The sequence below is a fragment of the Podarcis filfolensis genome, assembly GCF_964270895.1.
Source record: "Podarcis filfolensis genome assembly, chromosome: 10".
Taxonomy (NCBI): Eukaryota; Metazoa; Chordata; class Lepidosauria; order Squamata; family Lacertidae; genus Podarcis; species Podarcis filfolensis.
In genome coordinates, this window is record NC_139612.1 from 40620491 (window position 1) to 40630587 (window position 10097).

Below are 10097 nucleotides of genomic sequence, written 5' to 3' on the forward strand. Positions count from 1 at the left end.
CCAGGGCTCCTGTACTCATGGAATAAAACTGCAAAACCCTACACCAGCCTGGACTACAACTTCTTTTGGCCCCAGCCAATATAGTCAATGAACAAAGTTGTGGTCCAAACCATGATGCGGACACCAGGTTGGGGAAGCCTAGCCTAGGCAGATTACCCAGACGCTGAGATCACCATCTGAGACCCTTATTTGGGTACGTCCTCCGCGAGAGGTCCAGAGGGTGGAGACATGAGAATGGGCCTTTTCTGCAGTGGCTCCCCATTTGTGGAACGCTCTCCCCAAGGAGGTTTGGCTGGTGTCTTCATTAGACACCTTTAGGTGCCAGGCGAAAACGTTCCTCCTTAACCAGGCTTTTGGCTGATGGACATCCAATGCCCTTTTAAATGTATTGTGAAAGGGGGGATTATTGGGTTGTCTTTGTTCTTATTTTTATTATGTAGTTTGTGTTTTTTTAATATTGTAATCTTATGTTGTGAACCACCCTGAGATCTATTGGTATAGGGAGGTGTAGATAATAATAATAATAATAATAATAATAATAATAATAATAATAATAATAATAATAATTAATAACAACAACAACAACAACAACAACAACAACAACAACAACAACAACAACAACACCAACAGTAATACCTGAAACTCTTTGGGAGGAATGGCACGATGCAAATAAATGGATAAAAGTAGCAAGATGTACAACAACATTAGGAAATCAGCTCGTTAAACAGAAAAACAAAACAGTTCTGAAAAGATGCTTCATCCTCAAAACAGCCTTTATCAAGCTCTGTCCTCTCCCAGCCAGGCCCCTTTCACATGTTGTTTGTTTCAATTAACTGAGGGATTCTCTCTGTGTCAATAGGTTGTCCACTTCTAGTCTTGCTAAGCAAAGTGCATGTTGCTAAGAAATGAGGTGGCTTCCAATTTGGAAAATCCATTACAGAGCAACAAACATACATAGCATAGGAAATAATTTGCAGCAAAACTCAGTGCTTTCTAAAGTGTTAAGCTAGCTAATTATTATGTTACAATGGGCTTGATTAACCATTTTATCTCATAATACTTATTATATGAGAGCATTGTGTGATTTATATCCAAACAAAGAGCATTACATAGGTTCTAAGCGCAAAGCAGAACGTACTGTACTGGAAAAATAAATTTGTGGGGGAAACATATACAGAAAAAAATGTTTGAAAAGTGGATTTGTTCATAAAGGAAATTCAGGGTGTGTCTAGATTAAGAAAACCTGTGCTGCCAGTAAACAAAAATTTAAAGGAAATGACTGAAGCCCTGCAATTTGGTGACTAAAAATCTGGGCTGGACAAAACAAATACAAGAATCACCTCAAAATCTTTCACTGACAAAATTGAAATATATAACCATCATCAACTCCTCTACCTAGAAACAGTTCGTCTGCTTTATAAACAACTACAAGTATGTAATCATAACTAATCATAAAACATATTCAGCAGCAATATACAGTGGTACCTCAGTTTAACAAACTTAATCCGTTAACAAAGTCCATTCTTAAACCAAAACTGTTCTTAAACCGAGGCACGCTTTCCCTAATGAGGCCTCCCACTGGCAGTGCCCTTCCACCGTTCGGATTCCGCTAGCAAACCGGGACACTACTTCTGGTTTGCGGAGTTCGTAAACCGAATTGTTCATAAACAGGACTGTTCTTAAACTGAAGTACCACTGTATATTAAGAAGCAGAGTTATATATTCCAGTTAATATAAATGAGAAGCGGAAAAGCAAAATTATGTAATTCCTACAAATTAGCAATCTTAAGGGCAACGCAAACATGTGCTGGTCTAGAACAAACCCCAATCATTAATCCGCCATCTCGTTAAAGGTTCAGAAACAATTTAAAAACCATGTTTTTTTAATCCTCCAATAAAATAGTAATTGCATGGATTTTAGGCCCAATTAAGCAGCGGCGTAGCGTGGGTTGTCAGCACCCGGGGCAAGGCAAGTAATTTGCGCCCCCTAACCCTACAAATCTATGCCTATGAATGATGGTCCCTCTCTCTCTTTCTCATATTCCAATTGACTCCCATTTCCGCCGATCGATCCCCGAAGCTCTCACCCAGCGAAATTCGTGCGTAATTACGCTTCGCCATCCCTAATTCTGCCGCTTCCACCAGGAAATCATGACGGTGCGTTTCTCCTCTCCAAACTTTCCCCGGCCCTTTGCCGGCCGGCGCAGCCCTTTTGGCTACGAGCTCCCCTCCTTCTCTGCCCGCTTCCGACCCCACCTCCCCGTCCAGCCTCCCTACCTCCTGAAAAAAGGCGCCGGCGCCGAGCAGGACACCCCCGCGGCCATCGGCGAGAGGCGGGGCCGAGGGAGGCAAGCCAATGGGCGAGGCGGGGGTAGGTGGCCACGGGGGCGGGCGCTGCCGCAGTCCTCGGGTGGGCAAGGTAGGAGCAGGCGGAGGCTGGCCGGCCGCTCTGACAATAGGGGCGGGCCGAGGGCACGACGCGGCTGGGCCCTCTGGACTCGCGCCCCCCCCAGATGTTGCGCCCGGTGCGGCCGGCACCCCTGGCACCCCCCACGCTACGCCACTGCAATTAAGTATAGCTACCATAATTCCACATGTATATTCTTCTTATGGTTGCGCTGCTTTGATTCCTTTTTATGCGCTATAGGAACTACAGAGCAGAGCCATATTGGTCTCCAAAGTTAGAAATAACAACATAGTTTTTCTTTTCCCTTATCAGGTTCTAAATGGGTACTATCATATTCCTTACATTTTTACTCTCATATTTGTGTTGTTGTTGGGCAATGAAAAGCAATTACAGCACAAATACTCCACTGCAAATGAATAATATACTGGGCAAACTGCACAATGCTCAAAAGTTTGTCATTCATTCATTCATTCATTTATTGCTTGCTTGCTTGCTTGCTTGCTTTGCTTGCATATGCCACCTCCTGGCCCTCCTCATATAATTCCCACAAGAAACCTGTGAGATAGGTTAGGCTGAGAGGCCGTAACTGGCCCAGTGAGCTTCATGGTAAAGTGGGGATTCGAATCCTGGTCTCTCAGCTCTTAGTCAGACACTCTAACCACTATACCACACTGGCTCGCTAAAGAATCACAAACTCTACAATATAAAGTATAAATGGATCATACTGAAGAAAGAATTCCATATTATCTAATCTTTCTAATAAACACTATTAAACCGTATATTACAGTACTGGACTACTGGACACTCTTCTTAATACTGTATTTTAAACATGTTAAGTTTTTTTTCTGCTGGGATCTTTTCTATTTTGCCAGATTATTGTATTTTTGTTGTAAACTGCTTTGATTCTTTTCTCTCTCTTTTTTACGAAATAGCATTTTATAAATATTTTTCTAAATATAAAAATAAAACAAGGTTCTCAAAATATTTAAAATCTAAGTTTTCTTCTTTGAGGACAGGCTATAGAGCATGTGCTTTACATGCATAGAGTCCCAGGGTCAATCCCTAGCATCTCCATGTAGGGAGAAGAATAAAACGACAATATTTTCATTATCCAGACATTGGTCATCCCACCTCCTAGCTAGATGTATGCTATACTGAATTTATCGAGGCACATAACATATCTGCAAGGGAAGGTGACAAATGTACACAAGAATCCTTTAAGAAGCCAAAGGATAGTAGAAGACAGAAGTTTACACCAACAGAGAGAGCTAGGTAGGGGAAGCAGAGGAAACAGGGCTCAATTATATTCAAGTTCTGGAGAAGGCAAGCAGGCTTTGGAAACTGGAAGGGCTGCTAATGCTATATCTATCAGCACATGGTGCAGATCAGTCAAAATCTAAAGCAGACCCAGGTATTCCATAAAATGAAGTAGCATCTGTTAAATATAAAGTATGCTCACATGTACCGGTACTTTTCATTCTATTTAGCAATGTTTACCTGGCTTACTTCTAAGTCAACATATATAGGGTTGCACTGTGAATTAATGACCAAAAATACAATTCACTGTATAATTTTAGAAGTTGAGGTATCTGCTCCGTGAATCCGCAAACTCTGTTAATATTCAAGGCTACCATATTTTGAATGAAGGAAAAATAGGCAAACTATTTTCTAAAAATAACACAGCAAATATTTCTTCTGGTTCTCAATGGTTCTTTTATTTTACCCCCTGAGGAATTTTAAATATGAAACGCTTAGGCATGAGCACTGCTTGCTGTTTTTCACAGATGCTTCATACTGTATTTCAGTTATAGGCATGGAAAAACAGACATGTAACACCAAAGAAATGATCGTGCAGAAGATTATCATGCAATAACTGTCATGAAGTCAGAAATCCAGTACTAGAACACTCAGAAATCAATGGAAATATTTGTGAAAACAAGCAAGAAAGCAATTCAACCGAAGCCATTAACTTTAGCCATCATATTGAAAGTGATGTCAGATACTCCAAAGATTCTAATCTGCTTGCTTCTAGAAGAGACATATTAAGTCCCTGATCCTCTGTAGTCTGGATCTTTGCCATCAATTTCAATAAAAGTGATATTCTCCATAACACCCCTCATACATCATAACCTTTTTCTCATTTCAAGAGAACAGACAAAGACAGCAATCCAAATGAATTACTAGGAAGTAGGCCTCACTGAATAAACATGCTTTGGGTTGTGCTGGAAGATCAGTGAACAATCCACACCCTCATTCCACCTTTTTACTTATTTTTACCCTAAACAAGTGCAGGACTTGAACTAGTAGTAGTAGAGTTGTGACAGTTATTCAGTTTTCACATTTGGGGTTAAGCACTGTGCTTGCCTTGCTAGACAGCTTGGAATCTTCAGTCTTTCTTAATCATTAATCTGCTTTTGCAGAAGGAGAGAGAGGTTCTTCAGTCATCTAGCCCAAAATCATTTGCAAGTTTCATACTGCAGCTAAACTGAAATACAGTATGGCAGGGGGCCAGCATGCTGCAGTGAACAGAAGGTGCAGCTTTGACACGCAGAAGGCAAGTTCAGGTTTCTGTTCGGCCAAGAAGTTCAGGTACTAAGCTTGTTACACTCAAGTAATTTTATTATTTAAGTGAACTTGGGGTTGCCTACAGGGGTGTATACTCAATGGGGTGTTGCAGCTGGCCAGCCAATCGTAGCTTCCTAATTAGCAAACCCTTATGTTATACTTACCACGCTTTTTTAGGTATACCCCTAAAAAAAAAATCTGCTGTGAACAAGTTTATTTTTATCCATATCACTGGGTAGTATCTGTTGCCTTAATAAAATAGGAAGGAAATTCCCATTTTATCATAATATCACCAGTGCAACAGAAATTAAATTTAGAACTGCCCCTTTTAAGACGGCAAACATACCAAGGAACAAAATCAACTCAAAGCTAAGGATTACAACCCATTTAAAAAGCACTTAACTTTCCATTTTAAGGAACAGCAGATCAATCCATTATACATTCATTACAACAGTGGAATGCAATCTATGCATAATTCCAGATATACGCATTCAAATATGCACAAGCATATGTTCACATTCGCATACACATACTCACACTTTCATTTTAGTTTGAGTGCACTACACAAATAAGGAGAAATAATTCTGAATAGAAATATCTGGCTCTAGTTTCTCCCTTACTTTATCCTTAAGGTCTTTAGAACGCTGGCATACAGCTGATATAAACAAGACGCCAACTGAGTTTTAAAGAACTTGAACATTCTCTGCTGCTGCCCAAACTGTTACAATAAAAAGAATAAGCAGGCGCTCAAGGCCAGCCAAAGAGCAGAAAGAAGCTAATCCGTTTCTAAAAACCCTACAGTGTGATGTTTTCTACATAATCTCAAATGGTGATTCATACCAAGTAGGCTCCACTGTTCTTGCAGAACAGGCTATTTTACTCACACTGAATATGTGACATTACAGATCCTGGAGAGGAAGGGGGGATTGCTGGCTAGAGTGAGGTCACCGAGGTTCAGGGTCAGTAAGTGTTTCGTATATCCTGTCATTTAAAAAGCGCTCCGGGACAGAAGTGGGAGGAGACAGAGAGAAAGGGGGGAAAGGGCGAGGAACCCGAGGAATGTTAAGAGAATGACAGAATGTGCCACTGCTGCAGGAGATCATACGTATATAGAGCAATGGTCAGGAAACAAACACCGCGACCATCCTGAGAGTTGGATCTCAGGAAATGCACAATATGATATTGTGCATCCATCCCATTTTGTTCACGGGGCCTAAGCTAAGGGGGCAGACTATTAAAAAACAACAACCCCAGACCTTTTCCCTCCTCCTTTTCCAGCGGCCTCCCCGCCGGCCCCCCCCGCAACACTCACAAAGAAGAGAGCAATGCTTAATCCTTCCGTGTCGTGATAACCCCCTCTTGCCTTTATCTGCACAGCTTTTCACAGCTGACACCGACACCAGAAAAGCCGTGCGCCAGCAAAAGCCACCAAGCCGCCTCTGGGGGAGTTCTTGACAGATAAGATGCGCAGCCCGGAAATGCAGGAGAACCCGGGATCGGGTGGGTGGGAGAGAGTGGGAGAATCCGAACCCTGAAATCCCTCCTGGGGAGATCCGAGCGCACGGGAGGCGACCCCAAAACATCACCACCACGTCCCATCCCTCCCACGCAGTCGCAGTCCGGACTTTATCCCTCTCTCCCTGTCCATCCTGGAGGGGGTGGAGGGAAAGAGGCAGAAAGTCACAGATCCCAAGTCCCCCTTCCGCATCTAGACGTAGGTGTTTTGGATCGGATGAGAGACAGGGATCTGGGGGAAAAACAGGGGCTTGCTCTTCCTCACTAGGCGGGCTTCCCTCCCCCGCCCCCGGCCGAGATCTGCTCACCCCATCGCCCCACACCTCCGCGGCGCCTCCCCACCCCCCTGATCTCCCCACCAGGCCCTTGACCCGCGCGCACCGGAGACAATGAGGAGCGCCCCCAACTCACCAGAAGCAGCAGCAGCAGCAGCAGCGGGTCTCTGCCGCTCCGGGACTTGGGGGCGGCTCTCGCCCTGCCCTCGGCTCCCTCCTTCTGGGCACGCTGCAGCCGCCGCCGCCTCCTTCTCGGTAGCCGAGCCCCCCGCCCACCAGTGCCAACGCCGCCGCCGCCGCCCAGGAGCCGCTTCCTGTTCGCTGCGCTGCCTGGTGCCGCGGGAGGGCCTCCGCGGGCGCCTTCCCTTCCCGGCGCAGGAGAGTCACGGCATCCCGCCAGCCAACATGGCTGCTCCCCGGGGGTTCGCTCCTCACCGCCGCTGCCGCGCTACTTCCTTTGCTGCGCCGCGGTGCGACTCCGGATGCTGCTGGGCCGACTCCGCTCGCCAAATGGGGAGCGAGCGCGACGGAGGCAGCAGCAGGAGAGAGCTCTGCCGAGCGCCAGCAGCCGCGCAGACCGGAGCCAGCGCGACAGCTAGCGGCCGGCGAGGGAGCGGCAGGCGCGGCCTCCCTTAGTGCTCCGCGCCGCCAAGCCTGCCCGACGCCAAGGCGCGCGTGGAGCAGCGGCGGGAGGAGCGGTGAGGGTGCGCCGCTCTCCGTTCGCCTCTCTCCTCGGGACTGTGAACGCGAACGCGGAGGGAAAGCGCTTCCTCGCCGCCCTCCCCTCTCCGTTACTAGGGCTGAGGCATTCAGGTTGCGCTCCTGCTGCCGTGTTTTATTTATTCTTAAACCTTATGTGCCAACGGTGCCTATTTACCATCAGGCTTCTTACCTGTCCCGGCCGGGGGGGGGGGATAGCTGCTGCTCCTTCCTTCCTTCTTTTCTTCCTTCTTTCCTATTTTGTTGCTGAGAATAATCTGAGTGTTTGTTCTAAATTTTTATTTTTGCATTATGCATATTAAGCGCCCTGACACAAATGTTTTTCTGTATTGGTTTTCTAGTTCAGGATGAGGTAGAAATGGGTATGTTTTTAATACACACAAATCCAAAATCTCTCAGCTCACATTCCTGCACGGCCTGGGTTTTGTAGCAACACAGCCTTGGCAGAAGAACATAGATGCAAGGCTAGGGTTTTCCGCATTGTAGGATCACTGTCAAAGATCCTGGGCTTTGGGGCATCATCATTGCAGAAACACAGGGATCCAAGGCATAGCTAGGCACTGTTTTTACGTAAAGGCATTCAAATGTGCTGTCATTCACATCCTTCATGGAGTACGCCATGAAAATCAAGTCGCTGGGTGGTCATGGTGGGGCAGAAACATGGATCAGAAGGATATCTCATCACTGATTCTCGTGATTTCTACAGGAAGTTCCTCCAAACCATGCCATGAGAGTACCAACAACAGCTGCATCACACTGTGGTGTTGCCACAGTGTGAAAATGGAGCAAGGTAGCTCCACCACCACCACAACGCTACAAAAACTATTAGAACTCTACGCATTTTACTTATTTCAAATACTTTTCTACTGCTTTTCTGTGAAACACCATGGCAATGTACAATAGATTAAAAACAGTAAAAATATTTTTAAAAACACCATGCAAAAACAGAACAAACAAGATCTTTAAAATGTCAAATTTAAAAGGCTGTGTCTTGACACCTTTTCCAAAAGCAAAAAGAGTGGAGACCAATTGTAGCTCCGGAGGAAGCATACTCCACAATTTGAGAGCAACATGGGAGGAAGACCACTCATGCACACCTATGCTTCTCTGTGTGGGTGGGTATCCTCAAAAGGACCTGCAGATCTTAATAGCTGGATAGGAAAATAATGGATAGGCCACCCCTTAGATAACCAGGCCCTAATCTGTTTAGGGCTATAGAGGTTATAAACAATACATTGAATTAAGCCTGGAAAACAATTGGCAACCAGTACAGTTTCTTTCAATATCAGAGTACTGTGATCGAATACCAGGCACCAGTTAGGCAGTGCCTAGTTGTTGCTTCTGGCACCAGTTGAAGTTTCCAGATGTTCTTCAAGGGTAACTTCGCATAGACTATAGCATGTTACAATAGTCTAAATGTAAAGTGACCAAGACATGGATACCTGTTGCCAAATCAGACTGACTCAGGAAAAGTAGCAGCTGGTGCACTGAACATAATTGTGCAAATGCACTCCTTGCCGCCACTCAGCTGAGAATTCAGGGTCAAGCAGCACACATGAACTATGAACCTGCTCTTAAAGTGATAGTGCAGTCTCTTCCAGAACAGGTTGCATTTCAATCTCTGAATCTGATTTTCTGGTTACCAACAGCACCTCTGTCTTAAATTTGATCACTGTAATCCAGCCCATTATCAAACCAAGGCAGTGTTCATGGGTGTAGCCAGGATTTTTGTGGGGGGGCAGGACTTTTGTTGGGGGGGCAGAACCGATGGATTGGTCAGTTAGTTAAGTATTACTACTGTTTTACTTGATCTAGGGGGCAGCCAGGCCCCCTGGTTACACCCATAGCAGCATTCAATGGTACTGATTGCTTCCTTGGTATTTGATGACAAGCAGCAGCAGAAATGAGCACTATCAGCATGTTGGTGGCATTTTCACATTTTTTTAAGACACAAAACAATGTGTGTGGGGGGGTGTTACCTGAGAGATTGGATTTCTCCAGCTTTTACAACAGGTCAGCGATATGAGGCACTAGAATAAAATTGGCACCAAACACCACTACCCGACCCCACCCCCATCCATCTCCCCTCCCTCCACCCCCTTTCCTTTTTTTTTCTTTTTTCTTTTCTTCTCTCCCTAATGCCTCATCAAATGAAACAGATTTGTAAAATTGTTACATGGAAGAAAAAAAAAATACGAGGCATTATACTTACACTGTAAAACAAGAAAACCCTTAATAAAATATTTTAAAAAAAAAAAGAATAAAATTGGCACATAGAGGGATTCCATTTGTATCCAGTTGCCAGTTCAGAAGAAAAATAGGAGCATAGTATCTGTAGCAAGACTAACCACAGAAGATCACTTGCCTGTGGAGCTGCAACAACACACATTCCTTTTTGAAAATGTCCCAGTAGCATAACTAATTGCACAGAAGCAATTTTATTTGGATGGAACTGCAATTCATTCAGGATTTCTCTGACCTCTAGGAGTTTGTCAAGATCTTGAAGGATTAGGACATCAAATAATTGGGGGTGGGGGGAGACTATCCTGCACTTGTATCCCTTTGCACTTTGACCTGCCTTTCTGCAGCATTTATATTTGTGCTGTCATCTAACC

The 10097-nt window shown here is 44.7% G+C and overlaps 1 protein-coding gene across 2 annotated transcripts in view; it reads right to left on the reverse strand.

Annotated features, from left to right (window-relative positions):
• The window catches only part of CDK17 (cyclin dependent kinase 17), a 72821-nt gene extending 65163 nt beyond the window's left edge, over positions 1–7658 (reverse strand). The window contains exon 1 of one of the 2 annotated variants that reach the window (XM_083573452.1): positions 6899–7658. The gene's annotated coding sequence lies outside the window, so the exon portion shown is untranslated. Of the gene's footprint in view, positions 1–6284; positions 6582–6898 lie in introns of those variants that run through there. The other variant, XM_083573454.1, reaches the window with a different exon arrangement.
• Between the last annotated feature and the right edge of the window lie 2439 nt (positions 7659–10097).